Source organism: Diadema setosum, chromosome 2 (genome assembly GCF_964275005.1).
Source record: "Diadema setosum chromosome 2, eeDiaSeto1, whole genome shotgun sequence".
Taxonomy (NCBI): domain Eukaryota; kingdom Metazoa; phylum Echinodermata; class Echinoidea; order Diadematoida; family Diadematidae; genus Diadema; species Diadema setosum.
Window position 1 is genome coordinate 48,764,522 of NC_092686.1, and position 9,100 is coordinate 48,773,621.

Consider the following 9,100-nt stretch of genomic DNA (forward strand, 5'->3'; position numbering starts at 1 on the left):
AGGGGACATCACGCTGTGGTGCTGTCTCCGTGACACGTTGTAAATGGCCACTCGGTAACGGTGACAGGGGCCGCCACCCCAGTCAGTATTAATTAGAGATACCCACAGATAGTGGTAAGTGCATTATTTGTGTAATTCTCACATTTTCAATTGGAATAATTCGTTTGTGTAAATGATATCTGAAGTGAGAGTGAATTGTGATAAACGCTCCAGTTAATATGTGATATAAAATATAATGGTTGTATTTATGGTTGCATGAGCCTGAATATATTTGTATAATGAGGTAATTTGAACGTCAGTCAGGATGTGAATGTAATATGAATGTGCTTCAGTGCTCTGGCTTGAAGTAATATGATTATTTCAATATTTGAAGGGTTTCCGGGTTTCCCGAAGGGTCAAGGACCCACTGGTACTGCAAGAGGTAGGCACATAAAAGGCGTCGACGGTCGACCAGCTCCGAGGCAGCAAGGGAGCATAGATTGTCGACTGAACTTCATTCCTGGATGCGGAGGTGACATCGCGAAGACATCCGTCGGGAGAGCAACCACGCGAACGGCAATCGCGACGAGTTGCTACGACAGACCACGCGACAGTCCATACCCGCACCAGCGTAACGGGGCCACGTCATCGACCGACATCGTCATCGACCTGCATTGTCATCGTCATACGTCGTCGTCATAAGCCATCGTCACACAACGTACATCCGTGACAGCCATTTGCATAATCGAGGTGAAATAAATCCAATTTAAGTTAAACATAATAAAGTCCTAAGAGCCAGAAAGCCACTGCATGACCAGGAAGAATTTCATGTTCGTTTTTTCCTTTTTATAATTTGCTGTAAAACCAAAAGTCACAGTTATAGAAAATAAAAATATTTGAGTTAACTGAATGCACATTGTTTCCTCCGTTTCATCTTGTATGAGTTGCAGCCTGCCAACAGTTCTCAGAGGTTATGAAAGTTTCTTGGTTCCGTTTATTTCCATTATAAAGGATGGAAATCGGGCAAATTCTGTGACAGTCATTAATATAAACAGGAAACAAAAGGGGTCCCAGAACTGAATCTGCAGATGATACAAATGTATTTATATCTGATAGAAACGCCACCCAAATAACATCTATCATAACAACTGAAATACCCAAACTTGAACAATGGTTTTTATCAAATAAGCTGTTGGTTAATATGAAGAAAACAAATTGTATAGTATTTAAACAGAAAAATAAGAGAATAGCAGATGATATAGCTGATGTTGTTATAAATAATCAAAAGGTAGTGCGAGTGTCTTGTACATCATTTCTTGGTGTTATGTTAGATGAACATCGTAATTGGGCGCCCCATATAGATGATGTTTTGCATAAAATATCCTGTGCAACAGGTGTGATTTATAGGATAAGACATCTGTTATCGTTGAGGATTTTATTGTATATTAATAACGCCACTATATTGCCACATTTAACATATTGTACAATGATCTGGGGCCAATGTGCAAAATCTCTGTTAAATCGTGTGTTCACACTTCAGAAAAGGTCATTGCGTGCAATAACAAATTCTCACCCTTCAACACCTTCCCAACCTCTATTCAAAAAGCTCCAGCTTCTTACTGTATTTGATATATGTAAATTACAAACAGCCTCATTCATGTATATGTATACTCATAAGTTGTTACCCTCTGTCTTTGATGATAATTATGTTCAACTATACAAGAGATATTCATTTATATAACACTAGACAAACTGGTAACTTACATTTACCGCTTCTGAGATATGTTACATCGCAAAGATCTGTTAAATATCAAGGAGTACATGTTTGGAATTCTGTGCCTGAAGAAATGAAGTTATGTCCTTCCCTTGCCTCTTTTAAACGTAGATATAAAATATATTTGTTGAATAATTATAATTGAAGTTTCTGCAGAAATTTAATCTGACAACGTTTATATGATGTCTGCAAAGTATATATTTTTTTTCTACATATTTTCACTCGTAGTTTGCCTGTTTTCATTTTTCTTGTTTTTTAATTGTCTTTTTCCCCTCCATTTAAGTGTATCTTATAATGTACAAAAAAAAAAAAATCTGAAGTGGGAGTCCAGCCGTAGAAAGGCCGATGGCCTCTGCTGGCTCCTCCATTTTCTCTCTTAGAATTTCCTCTTTGTTTTTCTAAATCTTTGTTTTTCTCTTCATTGTGCTTGTTTTTCTTGTACATAATATACTGTTACCGAATGTAATGTTATTATCTTCACCTTGTTCTTTGTCATATGTATTTTAATGAGAATTTGGAAATAAATGAAATGAAATGAAAAATGAAATGAAATGAAATGATCCCTGTTGGACACCACAACAAAGATTACCAAAACTGGATTTAACACCGTCCACCGCAACGTACTGTTTTCTATTCGTCAAGTAGGTCTTTTGTGGTACAACAGACCTACACATATGCATTAAATGCCATATTTTGAATTGTTTTAAATCACTGTTCCAAAGGTAAACAGGACCTTTAAAGTCACCCATTACTATTTTAAGCTGGTATCTAATCCAATGACTAAAGCAGGGGCAGAAATTTGTCAAGGCTGTAAGACACACACCATTTCATACACGATTTGCCGTTAATTGTCCCTTGTTTATAGATACACCAAAAACGGATTATTCTAAGAACTCTTTTCATTACCAAGCTTCAAATATGTGGAATAATTTGCCAAATTTTAATCGAAATGCGCAGTCATTGTTTGTTTTCAAAAAATCATGCAGGGTACTCAGCATGATAGACAGGTTTTGAAAGCATGTATAGAGGTATATATATATATATATATATATATATGGAAAATGTATCAAAATCAACTTAAACTTATGTGTTTATGATATTTTGTGTTATATATCATTAAGTGCCTATGCTTTTTTTTTTTTAATGAAGAACTGATAGTGAAGTCTAAAATCTGAAGGTATTGAATAATAACAATTGTAAGGGGGGGGGGGGGTAGGTGAAGTGCAAATACTTTTATGATTGCCCTATCAAGCTGTAATAGTAATAATGTTTGAGTTTGTTTGTATTTTTTTTTTGTGTGTGTATTAGTGGTTGATTTGTAGTGTAAGATATTAATTATTGTTTGTACTGTAAGCTATTATTGTTTGTACTTTGTTTTGATGTTTATGACATTTTGATCTGTACATAATGTGAGCAGGGCCCCTTGGTAGAACAGTTAACCAACTGAAAGAGCTACCCTGCTAAAAGAATATTGAAATAAATAAAAGAATAAAATAAATAAATAAATAAATAAATAAATAAATAAATAAATAGATAAATAAATAAATAAATATGTGTTACTACCTTTGAATTCAAGTTATGTCTCATAGAAATACCGATGCGCAAATCAAAATCAAATCAACTCAAATATTGGCACCCGGTTTGCACTTTTCTTCACAAATGGATCAAGACAGGTAGTGATGGAAATTACTGCAAACAGTGTGGAATTAAATCTGTTTTGAGAAGGTATGTTTTACTGCTTCTTCTAGAAGTTTGAGACCACAACTGTGTCTACATAATGTACATACCACGTGGCAGATTCACGTCATATGAACTATATGTTTGAGGGATCTTTTCTGGTCACAGTTTGTTATTCCGAAGGTTCGTTAATCTGAGAAAAAAAAAAGGTTGTTCCCTAGGCTTGATAATCCGAAAACGAAATATGTTAGCAATTGCGAAGGTTCGTTAGTACGCACCTTTTCATTTTTTGACTTACGAACCTTCGGAATAACAAACTTTATTTCCTTTTCGGAATAAGACCCCGTTTACAGTGCGGGGCCGGGCTCGGCCGCGGCTGAGCCCGGCCTCAATTGCTCGGCCGAGCCTCGCAATTTTGTCCGTTTACACTGCTGGGCTCGGCCGCGCTTTCGATTCAAACCTTTCATTATTTGGTCGTAGTGGCGCTCTGCTTGTAAACTAACGCAATTTTGTCTGGTTTTCAGACCCTTTGCCAACTGAATTCCGTGGCGACGAAGTCGCCGTTCGGGCAAAGGCCTTTGCCGAAGGAAAAAATCCTTTGCAGGACAAAACCACCTTAAACTATACTAGTTTTCGACGTTGAGGGGGTTAATGTCCTGAACAGCGAAAGATACAGGCAGAGGGTTTGGAAGCCAGACTAAAACTGGCCGCGCAATTGGTCGCGCATTTGGCCCAGTTTGCGTTTACACCGAGAAAAGGCCGGGCTCGGCCGCGGCCGAGACCACCTCCAGAGCGAGGCCAAATGCGAGGCCAATTTTGGCCTCGCATTCGGCCTTTTGCGCGTTTACACTGAAGCGGGGCTGGACAGGCCGAGCCGCGGCCGAGCCTCGCACTGTAAACGGGGTCTAACTCACCTTCGAAATAATGATACAAATGTTCGGATTTAGGAACCCTATTTCATTTTCGGATTAACGAACATCTTGGCATAGGGAATTCGTGTAATTCGGAATAACGAACCTTCGGAATAACGAACATCACCCTCTTTTCTCACATAATGCACGCTTGTCAGAATCGTCCACACGCAGCTCATTGCAAAATTCAACGAGAACATATAACCTGCTGAATTCAGTGAGAAACTCAACGAGAGCATAATAATTGGAGCTATCAGAATTTCAAACTCCTTTCATCCAAACTATGAACTTGCTCTTTGGATTAAAGAGAGGGAGTTACAGGAACTATAGAAACTAAAAGCTGTAATGCTCTTCCTAACAGGCCTTATGGGATCATTCTACTTCTTCCACTATTGAGGAACAACCCCCACCTCTTCACCATCTTTATCAACTACCTCCTTCCCTTTACCATACAAAATCTAATATTACTTCAGTCTTTTCAATGACTACCAAGGGCCTCACCATGCCCTCACCAGCAACTATAGCAACATGTGAAGCCTAAGGCCCAGCATTGTCAAAGGCTCTCTCCTGGTTACCCCTCACAGCACGTCTGAGAGGGGCACGCACGTACACAGACATAATCGAACACACACACACACACAACTCATTCACCTATTTATCTATGTTCTTTTTTAATCTGTGGTTAGTTAGACTGAAGAAAGAAATGCACGAAGTTTTATATTTGTAAGTAGTGTCATTCCACTTCCTGAAAAAATATTCGAAAAAATGTCCACTGAAAATTTTAGATAATTCAACAGAATGTTATAATATAGCTCACATTTGTAGATATACGTCGTGTATCTTAATTTCCAGAAAAAAAAAGATGTCCTTTTGTATTGACTACCATCCTTTCATAATCATCCTCCTGTAGAAGGCGTTCTTGCCAAGGGACACACAGGAATTCTCATTTCGTTCATCGAACGAAATGAGAAATGAACGCTCTCGCCCTGACGAACTGGCTGCAGGATCGCCTCCGGACTACAATCAATACACATGATTGAATACATTCCCTCTCCCCTGACTGCCTATCGATTTTTCATCTATTGTCAAGCTTGGTCACTAAGGTCGTGGACAAAAGATGAATCAACCCCGTTCAAAGTTAATGAGATATGATCAAATTAATCGCCTCGCAGCTTAAGAATAGACGTCGCCTAAGAGACGACTTTTGGTCTCGTCTTCTGTAATTAAAACAGTGAATATTTAGCCAACTAGTACCGTGATACATTGATGGTTTAAGCAACATTGTTTCTATTGCTATTCTAAAATATAGATAAAGTAAAATCACGCAAACAAGATGGTGGAAGGTTCGATTATAAGCAGACACAATCTAGGAATTTCAAATTTGTTCTTGTTTTGATTCATAAATGATGCCGAAGGACGTGTACCATTGTTAAATTTTTACAGGACAAGAAATTTTGATAACAATGAAAACTTTCCTACATTGTCTCACAAAAAACCCAAATAAAGTCTTGATGCAGATTGATCATAACATAGAGTACAATGATAATTTATTGCGTGCCTTACAAATGAGGATAGCTCTCCTATAGGTTTTCCTCTTGTATTTTTTAAAATAAGCAAATTTCATTCATGGTGCATAATTTGCGATAGACATTTGTTTATGAAATTATAAAAATTGCAACATATACATGAAACCGTTCTTTGAGCAGAATGGTGTCTCAATGAAGCTCCTTGCCCCTTTTTTGTTTATATAATAATAATAAAGAACCAATATATATCAAACTATATATTTTTGCCCATGGGTGTAAATATGTATCAAATAAATCAATGTTCGTATGTGTGTCTTGTATACTTCGAATTACTGTGAGTGTTTGAAAAGTAATTGAATATTACTTCAATTTTACGACCAAGACCGTTCTGACAGAGAGATGATTATTTTGTTAGTATCGTACAGCAGTTTTTATTTACAGTTTCAAATGATGACAAAATACCAATTTACTCGGCTCATCTATGCCCAACTTTGCTAGTATTGTTCCCCCTATAACTCCTACTTAGACGTTACTCATGCTATTAATAGGAGTAAAGCTTATTTGCTTTATACAACACGTAACAATGACTGACTCGATGTATAGTTATGATCATGTCATATCATTAAATCCAATCCAAATCCAAACCTCTTTCACACAGCTTCATGGAATAAGCTGTAAGAGGCTGCCTTCTTCCAATGACTGACTCGATGTATAGTTATGATCATGTCATATCATTAAATCCAATCCAAATCCAAACCTCTTTCACACAGCTTCATGGAATAAGCTGTAACAGGCTGCCTTCTTCCACTTTAACCAATAACTGAATGCTTTTAACATCCTATTTCAACTGGCTTAATTCATCTATATTACAGGACGAACGCAAGAATTTGCGGCAGGGAATATAGAGTCATTTCATCAGTTTGCTTGAGAATAACGTAGAATTATTCATACACTCTCACTCAAGTGTAATTGGGTTCTATCGCGACTTTATCATTACAATATATTTGAGCCGAACTATTCTGCCCTTTTTGTCAATCGGCCGCTAGCTCTGACAATAATTGCATAAATCCTCTTGCCATGTTTAGAAATTCACGCTATGATAATACACTTGGTGTATGTAATGTCTATTTCATTTCCATCTGAGAAGATGGCCGAATAGCCCATATTCAGTTGCACTAGCTGGTTTTCCTTGGGGTCCATGTTGAATGTGAGGCAGGACCACTTCACCTGGTTGTACACTCTGCTCTTTGCGATGAATGAACTGATGAATGAGCGGGATATTTTACGTGCATGAGTTGTAACTCTCTTTCTCACACGGGACCTTCATTTTATGTCTTATATGAGGGACAAAGTGTTTTTGCCTCCCAGCCAGACTGTGCAAAATAACAGCACCCTTTACTTTCCTTTGCAGAATACTGTGAAATTATTTACAACACTCTGCGTCCTGCATAGTAGCTGCGAGAAATCATACCAAACATTAAGGTCTCTTTACGTCTCCCATAATAAAGTATGCAACCCAAACAATCTTCAGATTCTATAGTCCTACTGTAGTCCTTTTACATTGACATATGTACATTGCATATACGACGCATGTGTATGTGTGTGTGTGTGTGTGCGCGCGAGTGAGTACAAGAGATTATCTGTATATGTTTCATGTGTTCTGCAAGAAGAAATAGAACCTTGGAAACTAAAGCACATCTTAACAGGTCAGAGGTATCGCCTCCACCCCCGTCTCCCCCCCCCCCAAAAAAAAAAAAAAAAAAAAAAACCAACGAAAAAACAAAACAAAACAAAACAGGATAACAGAGGAAGGAAAATGCGGAGAAGCAGCAGCAGGAGGCTCTACTTACCGACATACATCAGCATGAGGAGAAGAAAAACCACCCATCTTGTGTTACATCCACTACCTTGCGCCATGTTTCTGCTGAGCAATTGGTAATCATTCTACGTAGAACTAGACGATTCCATGCAGATTGCGCGCTTGAGTCTTTGTTGACCGTCTACATACTACAATCCTCACTCAGCTTTGCTGCCTGCAGTAGGAGTCGTCGCTTCGAATTTCAGTCACAAAAATTAAAGTCCTCTTTAAACTATATTCCAGAGGACGATAACAAAGTACATTAAACCAGAAGCACAGAGCGACAAATGCAAGCAGCGAGACAACTCTCATTATATTTAGGAGTGCTGTCGAAAGCGTAAATTTATCATATCCAGCCTCGACATGAATAATAATACGAGCCTATTGTGGAGATGCGAGGCAGCAAATATCAATCAACGAGTTGAGAGCAGTGGATCGATAGAAAATAAATTAGTACTGTGCTACTCCGTGGTTGCGAGGCCAGCGAACAGAGGAGTCTGTGTCTGCAGAATTAACCAGATATGTGCTTTGAAAAAAAATAACTGTCATTTCAGCATTTCAATAGCATTCTATTTCTGCATGCGAGCAAATTGACTAAATTGACTTTTGATATATAAACATATATATATATATATATATATATATATATATATATATATATATATATAGATATAAGTATATGATGCTTAGTTTTTATGTACATGTATGTGTCTTTGTGTCTCACCATGACTGTACAGCAGTTTATTATCCCGTTTTAAATGGTTTTCGTGTCAAACGAAGACTGTTTTATGTTGTTCTCCTTCGGGAGTAGAATGCACGTGTGTCATATCAACAATGGTGTGGTAGAATAAAAAGAAAAAAATCTTATTTGAGGCACACATTAGGGACAGTAACTTTTACTTCAAATAACTGTTAGTTAAGTCTCGTAAAAACTAGTTAAGTCTCATAAAAACAATAAGCTGTTTATTCCTCGTGACACAAGTTATGTATGATTTGGATGTTCTCAATTAAAGTTCCTTAAGCCCTAAACCAATTACTGCACACGTAGATATTAGACCTATAAAGAGGAACGCTAAGTAGTGGAATAATATCGAAAGATAAGTAACTCCCTCTATGTTATTTGAAACTTTTAAATGCTACGTAGAAATATTAAGACAAGATATCATATTGGCATATGATTTTATCTGACTCATTTTACATTTAGCGAGAAAAGGGTTTGTATTTGATGATTACTCTGTTGCTCAGGTATGTTTTGTAGGGCCTATACTTTTCTTATACTTTTGACTTACATTTTTCTAGTACATTGCCTTAAAAGTTAAGTTTTGTTGTAGGTTATGTATTTGCAAGATTTTGTTTCATGTTGTCTAGTGTGTTT